This window comes from Ambystoma mexicanum, chromosome 6p (assembly GCF_040938575.1).
Source record: "Ambystoma mexicanum isolate Mex_15411 chromosome 6p, UKY_AmexF1_1, whole genome shotgun sequence".
NCBI lineage: Eukaryota > Metazoa > Chordata > Amphibia > Caudata > Ambystomatidae > Ambystoma > Ambystoma mexicanum.
In genome coordinates, this window is record NC_090935.1 from 897,682,071 (window position 1) to 897,699,335 (window position 17,265).

The window sequence follows — 17,265 nt, forward strand, 5'->3', positions numbered from 1 at the left end:
GACCACATGCTCAAAGGCCACGGACTCCACGAACTCCACCTCCGGGTACCGGGAGTACTCATCAACAATTGCGATGAAGTGGGTTCCCACAGCCGTGGACCCAAAGTCCGCATGGACGACCTCTCAAGGGCGGGTCCCCCGGGGCATCGCCTCGATGGTCGGCTCTCGCTGCACGGGGGAAGCCGCCTGGCACCACACTCCTGATCATCAGAGTCACTCATGGGCCTGAGCGCACAGGCACCCCCACCTTGTGTCCTGGGGGCCGCAACTCCACTGCCCCTCAGCACCACACCAACAGACCTTCTCCCCCTCTCCAGGCACAATGGCAGTCCAAACTAGGGGATCTGTGACGATGCACCAGACGAGAAGAAGAGCATCCACTGCAGCCAACCTCGTGATGATGAAGGAGACAAAGAAGAAACCACAGCGTCCTGATGATGAAGGGAACAAAGAAGAGCCGTGCCTCCACCTTGCCGCTGAGATGTTGGAGTGGACTAATTCGGCCCAGCCATATTCGTCCTTCCCCTAGCCTTCACTCGACGTAGGAATCCCAAAACGGGAGTAAAATACACAAATCAGGCATGGGCATGCAGGTTATGCTGCCTGCAATCAGAATATCCAAAAATTGGACCTGGATCGCTTTCACCCTCCAAACCGGAGCCTGGTGAAACTCCACGGCCTCATAAACAAAATGGGCGCCAGCCGCGTGTACGGTTCGCAGCCACGGCGTGAAACGAAACACTCACGAACGTTCCGTGTCATGAAGAAAAATTTCGGAATGCCTTTCACTGCCGGGCCCGGGCATCCGTCTGCACTCATCGCCACTGTTGGGGGTGTGTCCTGGCCCCCGTGCGTGCCCATGAGCCCCCACACTAGAAAGTCCACACACTACACACGTCCATCTAGTTCGGGCTCCCCGGTCGCTCTTCCGCGTCCCGGAACGCCCGTTTATTTAACTTGCATGCAGCGACGTGCAACGTCACGCCGCCGCGTTCGCGTCCCACACGGGGCAGCGCCACAGACAGCCACTACAAAGGGGCTAAGAATTATATTTTTAGCTTTGCTGAAAACATGTATCTCCTAGAACAGCAGCATTGCCTGAAAAGGAAAAGGCATTGATTGGCCAACCTCTGCAAACAAAGGAACTAAGGGATATTGCATGGGAAAAACTGGATGCTGATGCTTTATCCAGGGACTCTCAACTACTTTGTGAATTTGTAGCGTATGGTACAAAGGCTGGGCATTCTACTGCTCTAGCGACCAATGTCAGTGTGTTTTCCAATTTTCTGCACTATACATAGAGCCAAAAATATGGTTGGGGTTATTGGAAGGATAGGTGCAAGTCTGCTTGGCAATGGGCCTGTTGAATCAGAATGCTATCTATCTATCTATCTATCTATCTATCTATCTATCTATCTATCTATCTATCTATCTATCTATCTATCTATCTATCTATCTATCTATCTATCTATCTATCTATCTATCCAGCAGGTGGTAGCAGCCTTGAATGGCCTGGATTGTGTCCCTGTGGATTTAAAAAAATGTAATATATAGTTATGGACACCACTTTTTTTATTGTTTTTAATTCAATGATTCATCTAAACAGCTTTCTAAACTCCTAAACTTGCACCATTATTGTTCCCATTTACTAAAATGGCAAAATGCCTTCTACCAGCTATAGCCCAATGTCCCCATTCAAACTATTTGGCAAAATGATCTTAGTTTGATTAACTGAATGGGCGTATCAGGACAAGATATAGGAGCATGTCCAGACGAGCTTCTGGGAATCCATTGGGATCTTCCATCAATGCCGAAATCTTTATCTTTTTGTTGGAAAGGTCCTGCATCTTACGCAAGAGAATCTTTATATGGTCTATATGGATTTAGCAAGAATGAGTGACGGCACCACTATTCTTACTGGTTGCACAGTTCAATTATTAACATATGCTATTATATCTGAATTACCTCTGAATTCTCTGAGACTTTTGATAGAAAACCTTGGCACAAGGTCATAAATCAAACAAGCAAAAGGTCCAGGATTGCCTATGGGCCTACGAAGCGCTCACATACTCCCTCCCAACAAGTTGAATCAAACCATAAACATCTATATATGCATGGTACTTAGTGTTGACATTATAATCTTTCTAAAATGTAAATTATAATATTCAAGGACAAATAGATTGACTAAGTTTTTATTTCCTCATCCGATGCAATGAAACATAATATGAAAGCCAATGCATTTCGGACAAAGTCCGTCTTCACGCCTAAGCACTATACAACACAAAGAAACATACATTGAATGTTCCAAAGTGTAACATCAAAGAGAAAATGGTGCTATACACAAGACATCCCAAATAATGAGGTAGAAAAACACAACAAAAAGCAAAAAATTCCACCAAAACATCAGTTTCAAAATACAAAAACCATTCTTCATAGATGTAAGATTCAATAAAGCAGTTACCTGCATTTGCGTGAAAAATGTATATATAACTGCGGGAAGAAAACAATGACAGTGTGTAATTATACACGTTTGTAATAGAATCAATGTCAGAATGGATTCACAGAAAGTCAATGTTCATCATTTACCTGAGTCTTTTCATGTATCTCGTAAGTTGTTAATTGCTATCATTCATTTAGGGTTAAGAGTGCAGGTCTGCTCAAAGGAAAGTAATGCTAGCGTCAATATCACATTATCTGTAGCTCAAGTCTGAGTAGCCCTTATTTGTCAGGGCTTACCTTCAATGGTAAAGAAAACCACCAAATGAAGGGTGTGAATCCTGCGATTCTTGCGGACATGTCACCTGCATAATGGCCCTATACTCACCTGTGAGTTATGCAGTCAATGGACATCATGGTGTCACGCGCCGGGATGCGTCATGACGTCATGCGTGTCCTCCGTCCTGCACAGTACGTCTGCGTAAAACAAATTGTACGAGAGACAATGTGCCATCAACTCCTGTCGGTTAAATTCAAAGTGAACCATAATTATCAGTGCTGGTCATTGGGCTGGCTCTCGGCGGATCTGAGATCCGGCACCAGATGTGTAGCCGGATCTCGGGATCTGGCCAGGGTCAGCCGCCCAAGCCCATGAACGCTCTGTAAAAAAGAAAAAGAAAAAAAAAAGCGTCCGCGACGGCAGCATTTGCCGTTTACCGCAGCTCTGGCACTGATGTGTAATGCACAATGCTCACTACATGTACAACTGAAAGGAATCGTTGTACATGCAGCGAGCATTGTGCTTTACACACCAGTGCCAGAGCCGCGTAAAGGCAATGCTGCCCTCGCGGGCGTTTTTCTTTCTTTTTCTTTTTTTCGCAAAACAAAATGAGCCAGTGCTCATCAAGGGGGTCTGGCCTAACTGCAGGGGTCCTGCGGGCCCGTTAGGCCACGCCCCCCTGACGAGCCCCGGCTCAATGGGCTACTGGCACCCCCCAGGCAACCCTTTGTAGTGATCAACACCCTCTCCCCATGGGGGAGAGATATCTCTGCATTTATATTCTAGAGGCTTGCCTGGCAGGGAACAGGGCCTCGCCTATTCAGCCTTAATGGTGGCGCTGCCCCTTGCCAGCTGGGTAGGGGCAGCGTCACCATTAAGGCTGAAAGGGTGAGGCTGCTGGAAGCTGAGGCCCTTTTCCTGAAGACTGAAACTCCACAAGTTTTAGTCTCCAGGAAAACGGCCTCAGCTTCCAGCGGCCTCGCGTTTTCTCTATAATGGTGGCGCCGGCCTACGGGCATCTCCTGCTTAAAGGGATGCCTCGCAGGTGCGGCGCCACCATTACGGCTGAAAGGTATTTTTTTCTGGAGCCTGAAGCTTTCGCGCACGAGCGAGAGCTTCAGGCTTCGGAAAAAAATCCTTTTCGTGTAGTGGCTGGGGCTGGCAGGGGAGATTAGCGGGCCCCACAGGGCCCCGCCTCAAATCGAAATTTCGGAGCCTGCCAGGGCTGAGCCCTGGCAGGCCCCATCCCACTTAAAGCCCTGGCCGGCGGTAAAAGGCAATGTTATCGGTGTGGGCGCTTATTTTTCTTTCTTTTTTTAAAAGTATTTATCTGATCGGATGGCCACTACCAACCCTGCCCATTCTAGACCACGCCCCCTCTCCCCCCCAACTCCTCCCCCACCCCGGCACTTGTGGGATCCCCACCACATTTTTTCCATTTCCACCACTGATTATTATAATAATGATGAAGGACATACGGTTAAAAGTATACGCACATTCTATGTTTAAGCATTGATGTAATCCTCTACACCGTAACGGGTCTGATGTGCCAGAAGTGTAAAGAGTAGCGATGTTGCTCTCGGTGTTTGTCATTTTGGACATGGATGTCTCCTCAAAAATGATCATTGTACAGCCACATATAGTGTTTGCGTCCTCATTACAAATGACCATGTACACCAGTCCAGTCAGGTGCATGTTTAAAAGCAGTGCACACATGAAAAGCAAAAGACTAACTCAACGGTGATTGGGAATTATTACAGCGGCCCGTACTACTGGTGATCACAGAATACCTGCTGTTGGCATATTGAGGTATCATTGTACAGACACAAATGGTGTGTGCACCTTCAATATCGAGAATATTATAAAACCACCTAGCTACATGTGCCAAAAACGGTGTACATAAGGCAAGCAATCCTCAAGCGTGGCTAATGGATTAGTTGTACCAAGTCTGGAGTGCCAGGTAGCCTGCTCATGGCATATTGGGGTGCGGGGGCCCCATTGATACATACTAGGCCATCTTAGTCTGCAGTCCAGTTCACATTGAGTGGGCTCACTCATAGTCCATCATATGAAACACACATAGTTCATGATCTCATTCATGCCCCCCAGGATCATGGCATCAAGCTGTTTAATATGGACTTAGTCACAGCATTTGACCCAGTGGGGTGCTCCAAGTTATGGGATACATTACACAAGATGGGGGCAGATCCCTTTTGATCTATTGCAAATTATTGTAGCTCTCCAATCATGCAACACTGCGTCAGTCAGATTGCTAGACAGGAACATACAACTCCACCAATCCAAGTGGAGCGGGGGATCGGACAGGGATGTTAACTTGCCCCCATTTACCCCACTTTCAACTAATTCTTAGTCCGTTTCAAGCCAAAGTTTGATGATTCACATATGGATGTTATGTTACTTAAACGTGTACAGCGCACTTACACACGAGGGCATCTTGGCGCTAGGATTTTAAACGGCATGCTAGGACATGCTGCAGTAGAGTAACAGAGATAATACGCCCGGTGGACCAAGCAGAGAGATTTAAATTCAATACTTTTGGCCACCGGGAGCAGGTGAAGAGATCATAATGCAGGTCTAATGTGGGAGCCATAAGGGTTAGAAGTGGCCACCCGAGCAGCAAGCTTCTGTAGGAGCGGCAACCGAGGTACAAGACCGATGAGCTTGGCCAGAAATAGGGCATTACAGTAGTCTAAGCGACTCATAACCAACGAGGCGACTGCCGCAGGACGCAGATGAAGAGGCAGAAATGGTAAAACCTTGCACAGCACCTTAAGCAAAAAGTGTTCTGTTTAAAGACTGCACTCGCCTGGGGAGCCATTGAAAGGGCGGAAGAAAGATAGACCCCCAGCCTTCAGCCAGTTGTGGTTCATCCAGCCCTTCACGGCCACCAGGCATTCACACAAGCAGGACAACACCTCAGCCTGGTCGAGATCCAAATGGACCAGAAATCTGTGTGTCGTCAATGTAGGAATAACACCTGCTATAATCTAAGTATTCCTTTATTGGCATATGGAGATGCTACAGTTTTTCTATCTTGTATCCCTTCAAAAACCTTTACATAATATATGTATATGACACATTTGGGTCCAAAAATGTATGTTTCCCAATCATCAGTGATGATGTATTCTCTAAGGCATTATTAAAACTAACAACTAACAACTGTGGAACCTTGATTTTGGGTCTCATGATATCTCTCGCAGTCAGAGGTATACAAAGAGAGGGCAAAGGTCCTCCATCTTTCAAGCACCACAAGCATCCGTTTGCCGGGGAAAACCGCAGGCTCAACCACATGCAATGTGTCTCTAGCTACTGTTGTCTCATATACAAAGGAGGACAGGAGACCACAAGCAGAGTTAATTTGGTCAATGATGATGGTTAGTTTGCCACTTCCTGCCTAGTTTGGGTTGCTGCCTGCAGATAAGCTCATATTAATTATAAAACATACCCTTTAAGGAAGCACTTCGGCTATAGCAAACAGAAGCTTTCCAAGCAGACAAAGAGACTTCTGTGTTCTTTTCTGTTCTCAGTGCCTTTATTAATTGACACACAATTCAATGATGTGCTCCGTCACATAACTTTTCTCAATTAAACATTGTGTTCTGTCACCTTCATTTTTCTCCCAGTGCATTAAGGAGGGTGGCATTGTCTGTCAAGTGCCTTTCTCTTCCAACCCCTTCCATACACGTTTCACCCTCTCGGATCCAATAGTTATGAGGAATGTTCTGCCACCGCATATGTATACCACCTCAAATTGTAGAAGTGTTCTGTCACTGGTAATTGTGATATTCCATTATCACAAATGTGCTCCTCTACACAAGGGAGCACAGGCAGTTTCCACCTTTTCCCTTCCCACCTCCTGTCCTTTTCCAGTGTGTGAATGTCCCACTCTGTGTATGAACAGTGGGGGGGTCAGGAGAACAAATGAATTCTCCCAGCCAAAAAAAGCAATGAGCCTCATTACAAGTTTGCCGGTCTGGAAACTACGGTACTGGTAAGCTTACCGGTACCGTAGTGCCCAGACCGGCAAACTACGAGTTGTGCTCGCGGGTCCCTTTCTGCCCGCAAAGTCGGACCTGGCGGGCAGAAAGGCACCTGCGAGCACAGCATGTCGGATGCACTGGTACTGTTATTAACAGCGAAACATCCATGTGGTTGCAGAAGGACTGAACGAAGGTCCACTTAAGCATGTTGACATGAGAAACAAAACTCAAAGTTCCCTATGGGGCCCCGAAAACCACATTTCCAAACCGTAGGGCGCACCGTTTCCAAGATATTTGAAGCTCAACGCACTGCACCATGCCAGGGTGAGGCGATAGGCGGGGAAAGTGCACAGAAAGTCCCCTTATGCTGCACCACACCAACTCTCACCTCCACATCTTCACTGGGGTATGTAAGACAGTCACACACACCTATTCTCAGTGCAGAGTGCAAAGCTCATCAAACAATGAGCAGCTTGAAACAAAGCCCTTCGAGAAACAAAACTCAAAGCTCCCAATAGGACCTTGAAAACCACCATTTCCAAAATATTTGCATCGCTATGTACGGCAACACACAGCACTGTGCCAGGGTGAGGTGACAGGTGGGGAGAGCGCACAAGGACAGGTGGGGAAAGCGCTACAGCACGCCAACCCTCGCCTTCCCTCCACGGTATGCAAGCCAGCCGCATGTGTCCATTCTCAGTGCAGTTTGCTTCAGAGTCCAAAGCACACCAAGAGATAAGCGACTCAGAACAGTGACCTACAGGATCATTGATTTTTAAAAATGAATGAGAGTGTTATCATGTCTGTCTACAGAACCTGTACACAGTATGGGTACTTTTTGCTAGTTTCTAAATAAATTTCACTTTTACAGAAGTGATAACCCAGAACTTCAGTTCCCACTCATGGGTTCATTTTATTTGAATAGGTTAGAACATTTAAGTGGTGCTCTTGAGAAATTAAGATCTACATTTGATCAGGAGCAGTGGGAAGAATATTTTAAACAGTATCAAGAAATGGAGAAGCAACACGTGGACTCCCACATGGGTTCGCTTAAAGACAGCAATGAAACCCTCAAAGAATAACAAAACCACAAATGAAAACTGGCAAGCAGCACCTGAAATTCATCTGTATCCTACATGCATTTCACCTACGCAACGATGCCTGAGGACATCATAGACAACCTTCCTCTCATAGCCTCGGCCTCCCTCATTCCTCCTATTCCTCTGCCTACTAACATTCTTCCTCTTCGTTTACCCATGCACACCCTTCCCACTTCTCCACACTCACCAGAGGTCCCAGCTTCATGCGCTCCAACGTTCTATCCCCCTTCAACATGATAGACCACCAACATATTCTCCTTCTCCCATCCACGACTACAGCGAAACACCCACACCATCACAGGCATGCACCTTCCCACATGCCATGGGTTTTGCTTTGCGTTCAGCTTCACCACTGCTGCCAGATACCGCTACGCAGATTATTGCCCCATTCACGTATTGCCACAGCGAGCAAGCAAGGACATGCTGTTCAATTCCATGCCGCCTCGAGCACCACTGATTTCTACCAAATGGCACAGGCATTTCTGAACATTAAAGAAGATTCTGAAAGCTTCCAAGACCACTTAAGAATATTAATTAGATGTTACAACCCTATACCTACTGACCTGAGACAATCATTGCATGCCTTTTTGCCACGGGACATTTAAAAACAACTTTTAACTGCACTCAATAGCCCGACACACATCAACAAATGGAGGAATTGAACTCAAAAATAATTGTGATAAACTGTTTAAAACTATCCCGACCTTCGACTGGAACAAAAAACATTCATGCAAACAAAACAAAGGAGGAACTCCTGAAGATTATTGTCAAAGTTCAACATTATGTTTTGATAAACATTCTAGTATTTTAAATGCAGCTGGTACTGTACATCTAGCCCCAGACCATATGTTTCTTCAAGGTCTCCTTGCACACATTCAGGGAAACATTAAGACTGTGTTAATAGGGTTGACAGCCAAAGAAAGATAGCACAACTTACAAAAAAGAAGATTGGTAAGACAAACCTATGGGATTACAAATTCAACAATATGCAACCTTCAGTGGGCACAATATGAACAGGGGGCGCTCCATGTACAATCAAAAATCGAATTGTCCTCCTTAGAATAATAGGATTAAAGACCCTCCAACGCCACTGCACCAAGGTGAGCCAAATTGTAAATATTGTAAGCGGTTCAGACACTGGATTAATGACCCTCCCCGCCTTCAAAGATATCAGCCGCAGTTTCACCAGACACCCTTGTTCTACAACACCTGTTTTGTATTACTTCACAACCGCGCTTCTCCCATCTTCTCCATAGAGTAGCCAAAAGGAATGTGACATGGTAGCTTGTGACACCATTGATCCTTTGATCTATTTAGACCCATCTGGCCCTTATGTTAATTGTTCTTTGCTGAGAAAATGTTTCATTTCCTATCGAGACTGATGCCTTGGCCTCTACTCGCAAAGCCTCAGAGCTTTTGAATGTTCTAAAATCCTTTTATTTTGTCATTGCGGTAGGTATCTCCGGTACCCCACCCACGTCCTGTTTCTACTTCTCTTTCTGTGTGCCTTGGTCCTATATCTGAACACATTCTTTTGTTTTAAGTGGTAGCACTTCTTCTAATCTGCTTGCCATTGACCCTCTCAATAAACAGAGCCACATTATTTACTGTTGTCAGCACTGCATCCATATTGAAGTGCCAGCAGACGGCCCCACTGGCTTTCTCTTCACCCTCCATGGCAAACCCTCTCTCCCACCACCTGCCCCCGATAACTCAGTGTTTCCTGAACTTCTTGAGACAGTGTCGTCACGACTACAGTCATCACATGCTAATCATGCACTGTGAATTCCTGCTTCCCTGTGCTCTCCAATACCCACCTTCCCAAGAAAGCTGAAGAAGGTATGAAACCTTCTTCAACTTTAGTAGTTATTAAGTCTCTTCTACAACAGTGTATTCCTGTTCAGAATAACGGCCCATGTTACTCTCCTACTCTCCCTCTTACAACACCAGGAAAATATGCTTATCGGTTTGTGAAAGATCTGTGCACAGTTAATGTAATTGTTCTGCTAACTTTCCAGTGGGCCCTAACCCTGCTACATTTCTTTCATGCATCCTTCCATCTGCGAAGCATTTCACTGCTGTTGACCTGTGCTCTGTTTTCTGTAGCACGTCCATTCATCCAGACACATAATTCCTCCTTGCCTTTTCCTGAGCAAATGACCTGGACAAGACTCCCTCTGGGGAACATGGAAAGCCTTAACATTTTCTCTTACCTTCGCTCAGAGTTCCACGCTTATCCAATATGTGAAAAATATTTCACTTGCATCCCCTTCTGTTAATGCTTGCAAAACTGACACTCTTACTTTGCTTATTGCACTTACTCCTAGTGGTTGGAAGGCTAACACAGATCAATTGCAAAGAATCATTCGATTAGCTGGGACATAACGTAGCCCCCGTTTAATTTTTTACTGGCACAGGAGCGCACAATATAAAAACACTGGGTCAGAGATGGACCATACTGGCACAACCCCACCATTCCAGACCAACTGTTCTGGTGAGGTGCTGAGCAACCTGCAACTAAATAAGATGTTATTTCAGGAGATGGGCCACAAAACTGAATTCCTAATTTTATATGAGGCACAGTGCACTGGAGGGGAGATTTGGTGCCCTGATGGGCTTTTATATAGAAAATGATTCAATTGTTAAACATCTCCAATACCTTCAAATCCACACATGCTCCTCTCCATGTTCCCATGGAGTTCATCTCAAACCAGGCCACACCGCACATGTGACCTGGGGCTTATCTTCATGCCGGGCTGCAGTTGGCAGACGAAGCTCGGCTCTACTCCTTCAAGAAGCACCATGGGGCCACTCGAGGCTCAAACACCCCAGGAAACACAGCTCTTCCTTTTCTGCCTAGTTTTCAGGATTGTGCATGATTTTGGTACCATTGGAAGCAACGGGACTACCTCATCTCCCATGATACCCCCATTTCTAATGGTTCTTTTGAATAAGTTTTATTGAACACATCGTTACTTCCATCTGCATTTCTGTGGAACTCTGCTGATTTCATTAACATAAATGGTCTGGCTGATAATTTCGCAAGATGAGTGACTATTTTTGGAACTTCAGCTCCTGATTATGTATCTATTTTCCTTCTTGATGTCAATGAGCCCTTCGGTTCTCTTTCCCACCTGACGAACACCCAAGATGCTGCCACCCCAGAGGCAGAAAACTAATTCTGGACCAGGAAGTGTTGTCTTCAATGTTCCAATCACATTGGTGCACCAATGACAGTGATCTCATCGTGTCATAATCAATATTTCCCTACCATGTGAAGGTGACATACTCTGTTGCTCACATCGCAAAAGGCAGTATAGTTACAGAGATACATTGTTTCTGGTTTGCTCCTAAATTCTCTTCCGTTGTCCAACAGTGCTGTCCCACCTTAGGGATAGGGGTAGAGAGATTGAGGATAGAATGGGTGGGAGTAGGGAGAGTGAGGGTAGGGTTGGTGAGTGGGGTCAGAGAGTGTGGGGATTTGGTGGGTGGTTTGGTGTAGAGAGAGGGTGGGTATGTAGAGAGAGTAGGGGATTATGGGGGTATAGAAAGTGGGGGTAGAGTGGGTGGGGGTAGAGAGAGTGGGAGTAGAGAGAGTGGGGGTTTGGGTAGAGAGAATGTGGGTAGGGTAGGTGGGTAGAGATAGAGAGAGTGAAGGGGTGTGCGAGTAGAGATAGTGGAGGGGTGAGTGGGGGTAGAGAAAGTGGGGCTAGGGTAGATCAGTCTGCTAGAGAGAGTGGAGTGGGGTCGGAGTGGGGATTGTAGGGTGGAGTGGGTGTGGTCTTAGAGAGGATGCATTAGGTAGGTGGTGGTATAGAGTAGGGAATTGGGGGTAGAGATTTGAGTGGGGTGGGTGGATCTAAAGAGAGAGAATGTGAGTGGGGTGTGTGGGTGGCAGTATAGAGTGGAGGTGGGGTGGGTGTGAGCAGAGAGTGGTTGAGGGTTTTGAGTGGGGGTAGGTTGGATGGATGGGGTAGAGAAAGTGGGGGTAGGGTGCATGGGTGGGGGTAGAGGAAGTGGGGGTATTGGTATAGAGAATGAGGGTAGGGTGGGTGTGGGTAGAGAGAGTGGGTGGGGCAGAGAGAGTGGAGATAGGCAGATTGGGGTGGGGAGAGTGGGGGTGGAGGTAGGGTGGGTGGAGATAGAGAGAGTGGGGGTAGTCCTGGTGGAGGTAGGGAGAGTGGTAATAGGTTGGGTCAGTGGGCACAGAGCGAGTGGGGCTTCGGGTGGTTTGGGTAGAGGGAGGGTGACTGTGAGTGGGGTAGACAGAGTTGGGGTAGAGTGTGTGGGTGGAGTAGAGAGAGTGGTTGGGGTAGAGAGAGTGAGGGTAGGGTGGGGGTAGGGTTAGTGGGAGCATGGTGGACTAGAGGGTGTGGGGGTAGCATTCATTGATGGATGTAAGGAGAATGGTGGGAGGGTGGGTGAGCGGAGGAAGAGAGAGTGGGGGTTTGGTGAGTGGGTGGGATGGAGAGTGGGGGTAATGTGGGTGGCAGATGGTAGAGAAAGGGTGGGTATGTAGAAAGAGTGGGGATGGGTTGAGGTATAGAGAGGGGGCGTAGAGTGGGTGGGGATGGAGAAAGTGGCAGTAGGGTGGGTAGGGGTAGAGAGATTGGAGGGGCAGTGGGTGGGTATTTGGGTGGGTGTAGAGAGTGGGGTAGGGTGGGTGGGGGTAGAGAGAGTTGGGGTAGTATGGGTGAGGGTAGAGAGAGATGGGGTAGGGTAGATGAGTTGGGTTAGAGATAGTTGGTTGGAGTAGGAAGGGTGGGCATAGATAGAGTGTGGAAGGTGGGTGGTTCTAGAGAGGTTGGGGTCGGTGGGGTTGAGAGAGTGGGATTGTGTGGGTGTGGGTAGAAAGAGTGGGTGGGGGAAGGGAGAGTGGGGGTTGGGTGGGTGAATGTGGTAGAGAGCATGGGGATGAGAGAGTGGGGTTGTGTGGGTGGGGTATAAAGACTGGGGAGTTGGGGAGTGTGGGGTGGGGTGGGCGATGGTCGGTTAAGAGCATTCGGGCTGGGTGGGTGAGGGTAGAGACAGTGGGGGATGGGTGTAGAAAGAGCAGCAGTGAAGAGAGCAGCGGTAGGGAGGGCGGGGGTGGTAGAGAGTGTGGATATTGGTAGAGAGCGGGTGGGGGAAGAGACAGTGGGCGTAGGGTAGGTGGTTTGAGGTAGAGAGAGTGAGAGTTGGGTGGGTGTAGAGAGAGTAGGAGTGGGGTGGGCATGGGGTAGGGGGGTGGGGTAGAGAGACAGCCTTGGAAGGACTAAAAAACACACCCGTCGCCAAAAGCAGCCCACAAATCACCACAATTGTCTGTAAAATAGCCCAAAACAGCCCAATGTTGCAAACTTGTAAATCACTGCGTGGCTGGGAAATTGGAAAGCCTGGCACCCAACTTGTTAATTACAAAGCTGCTGATTGGAGCAATATTGTTCGCAAATTCCTCACTGGGTAGTACGGCTGGAGAAGTTTAAAAAAATAAACTTTAGTGAGTTGGCATTTTCATGTCATGGCATTGCCAGTTACTATGCCAACCAGATCTTCTCATTTGAGAACCCTCTTCCCTCTCTCTCTTCTGTAACAATGGTTGTGGCAATTATGTGTGCCACAGAAATTCGCCAATACCAAAAATGGGAACAAATGGATGATGGCGCCTGTGACTGTAAGCAAAGCCAACAAAAACCTATTTTCTATATTTTCTATTTTTGACTTGAATATTGGCTTCCAAAGAAAATATACTTCTTCTGTATAATGAAAGTGTCTCTAATATGCAATTATAGCGAAATTACAATATTCCTACTGAGGGATCAATTTCTGAAAGTCACCTGGAAAGTGGCCATTTTGCTTTGTGCAGCCATGAAGATTAGAAAGAAAAACTTGCTGTCTGGCAATATGGGCCACCTGAAGCCTGAGCTGATTTGATCTATTTCACTTTTGTGCTCCCATGTGGGCCTAGAAAGCCTACAAGAAACTCGAATAGAACCTAATACCAGAAGAGACCAGAGTAAGTCCAGCCGACATGACTATGCTGATGAAGGGAGATAAGCAATTGGCCTCGGTGTCCCGAAGAGGCTCATTCATGAAGTGTTGAGTCGGACAAAGTCGTGAAATTGAGTCGTCATGTTATCATGTTGCCCCTGCAGTCTCGCGATGTTACACATAGAAATGCATTACGCCATGATCATTGAATATAACTGGCAACATGATTTAACTGCTTCCTGTTGTTTCTCAACAGGGGCATTGGTGAAGTAATGTATCTAATGCCTGACTCTTTGAAAGCAGAGCTCTTGTGCTCGCATGTAAATTAATTGAATTTGGTAACAATGCAAGACATATGATGGTATTATTGTGGTATGCAAGATGGCACTTGCCATAGGATGGCAGCACATGCACCTATGGGTCTGTACCTTAACTATGGTGATCATATGCCATGGTAGTTCACACATTCGCCAAGTATAGCCATTGTTTGTGTGGTTGGCTGCACCGTTTGGATTTCATAGTTGGCGCAGGCTGCCCCCTCGCAGAGGGAGACCTCACAAGGAAAGGTCTCACAAAGTGTGGTACTACCTGATCATGTGGGGAGAACAGCGGTAACTAGTTTGAGTCCCTGGGCATATGCAGTGCCAGTCAAACCCGTCTAAACCCGTATCAGAGCCAACACTGTTGGCTTTGCCAGTGCTTGTTTGTGATGGTGGCACTGCAGCTAGGCCTCTTGAAAAAAAACATAACTGGCAACGTTTTTGCGTTCTATGGCTGCAATAATTACATCCCTTTAAAGCCGTAGCTACATAGTACCATTACGTTGGGTAACAATAAACATCTTTTAATCAGTCAATAGCGCCAACATGACCCTCTCGGTGTGAAAATGCGCTCTACAAACACACGTTATGTTATAGTCACCCTCACCGCCCTGTAATAAGTATACATATCGTATAAGTGTGCAGTCCACTAAGCTTTCATTTTTAGGAGCATACGATAACATACAAGGTCCTTCTAAATGTTATACTAACATGTCAGTGATACCGTTTCCTTAGCTGATTATGCTATTTAATGCATGGTCAATATAAAATTATGCATTACTTACGAGAATGGAAATTCCCTAAACCATTCATCAAAAAGGCCTTTACACGTTCTACATAACCTTGCTCTTGCCGCAGGACCTAGTTCTTAATGGCACAACAAACCGCCAATGAATTGCAGTTTCAGGCAGCCAATAAGCTCGCTCTGCCCACGGGTCCTGGAAGCAGCAGATCGTTAGAATATTACAGCCACAGAGTAACGACCGACCGGCCGCACCACATACACTTCACATTCATCTTTTGACAGAGAGCGAAAGAAATTGCCATCCTGGGAGGCACTGGTGTGGGTTCGACTGTGAGCTGCACGTGGCGCTAAAATCAGTGCTGCGCTCTTTCAAAGACCTGCGATTGTGGAAGTGGTGCTCCTTGACTGTAATACACTAAAGCCTTACAGACTGACGGAGGGGCCGTTATCACAGGATAAGGAGCCAAGTTATCTGAGGGCCTTAAGTTGGGGAAGGGTCATTGTCCCAAGCAATAATTACCCCTCTTGAGGTCCATAAGGCTATTAGAACATGGTGGTAGCAGCAATACATGTTTTGGAGTTTTTGTGGACAATTAAAAAGTTGTGCTTTAAGAGTAAAGTAAATAGGCAAACTGAGTTAGTAAATTAAATGATGTGGTTTTAATTTTGTGGTATTTTAAAAACATGGTTGTCTTTATAAGTTAAGCATTTTAATTGCAACGTGATTCACTGGAATTGATTGGAACAGTTTTAACATGAGCATTAGGTGTCATGTAAAAGTAAACAGTTTCTCTATAAGAAAGTCAAAACATTTTCCAATGTTTTCTCTTTAGTGTGTTAAATATCATTTTGCAGCAACATGTCCTTTGAGAGAGTAATTGTCTTGTTGAAACAAAAGGTTGCCTGGAAATTGCATTGTTGTTTCCTTGTCTGCTTCTGAAGACAGAATGTTCAGAATGCAGTCAATGGGCCTCATTACGACCTTGGCGGTAAGTAGCCGACATTACCGCCATGGCGTAATGAACGTTTACGCCGTGGACCGATGGCGGAACGGGCGCCACATTCCGACCCATCGCGCACGAGCATTACGCCATGGCGGTAATGTAAATAACGCCATGGCGGAAAGGGCCCCTACCGGCATCGTAGGCCGCGCAAGGTGCACTACCGCCACCCATCTCAGCGGCCACCGTAATTAGCAGCCACCGTAATCAGCGGTGGCCGCAATTAGCGGTCACCGTAAAAAGCGGAACCGGAAATAGCGTCATCGCGGCGGAACGGGAAACAGCACGGCAGCCATCTTTAAAAACACAATCCATTGCCATCCTTCCCAACAACACCAGATCCAACCCTGACACCTGTCCCAACCCATCATCCACCCACTTAACCACCCAAAAATGCCCAAAGTTGTCAAGAAGGCATGCGACCGCCAGCGCCAGGACAGATTCTCCCGGGAGGAACTGAGCATGCTCGCGGAGACCCTACAAGACAATGCAGCCGTTGTTTTCTCGCCGCAAATGACCAGGCCGGAGATAGCCAAAAAGAAGGCCATATGGGCCCTGGTGGCAGAGCGTGTCAGCGCGGTGGGGACTGTACCCCGCACCCCACAGCAGTGCAGGAAGCGGTGGGATGACCTTAGGCTACGTGTAAGAAGCATCATCTCTGCCAACCGCAACCTTGCCCTGGCTACCGGTGGAGGTTCTGAATCCCCACTGAAACTCCAACCGTGGGAGGAAATATGTGCCAGCACGATTGGCATGGAAGGCATTGAAGGCGTCGGAGGGATGGAAAGAGGAGTACCGACATCAGGCGATGAAGGCAGGTGCCTCAAATCAAGACATGCCATAGTCACTGAAGTCCATTCATGTGTAGCACAATGTTGCCCTAGAGTGTAAATGCAACACATTAGCTGGACACTGCCCACAGCCACATGTGAGCTCCACCCTGTATACATGTAGCATGCACACCCTAACTGCCGGCACCCACATACCTCCATCCTCATTCCACACAAAAAGGAGACAACCTGCATGCCCCTGCCTCAAATGTGCCTCATCTACTGACCAAAATCATGTCAATCATTGTCATTCCAATGTCCGCAGACCCATCAATAACGCTCTCCCTCCTTTGCTCCACCACAGGCTCAGAATCACACCCCGAGGACGAGGACACCCCTGCGACAAAAAGAGCCAAGAAGGCCAAGACAACCATTCACGCACCCTCAACCTCAGATGCAGTGAGCCAGACCCCACAGCAAGCACAATCCACTGCCAGCAAACAGGACGGCCCAACGGCAAGCACCCCAGTAGGCAGCAGGCCAGCAGCAGCAGCACCACCTGTTCCAACATTGCCTGCCACAGAAGGCACCGGTTCTGCGGCCAGCAGCACCATTGGAGAATCAGCTGCCATTGCAGCATGC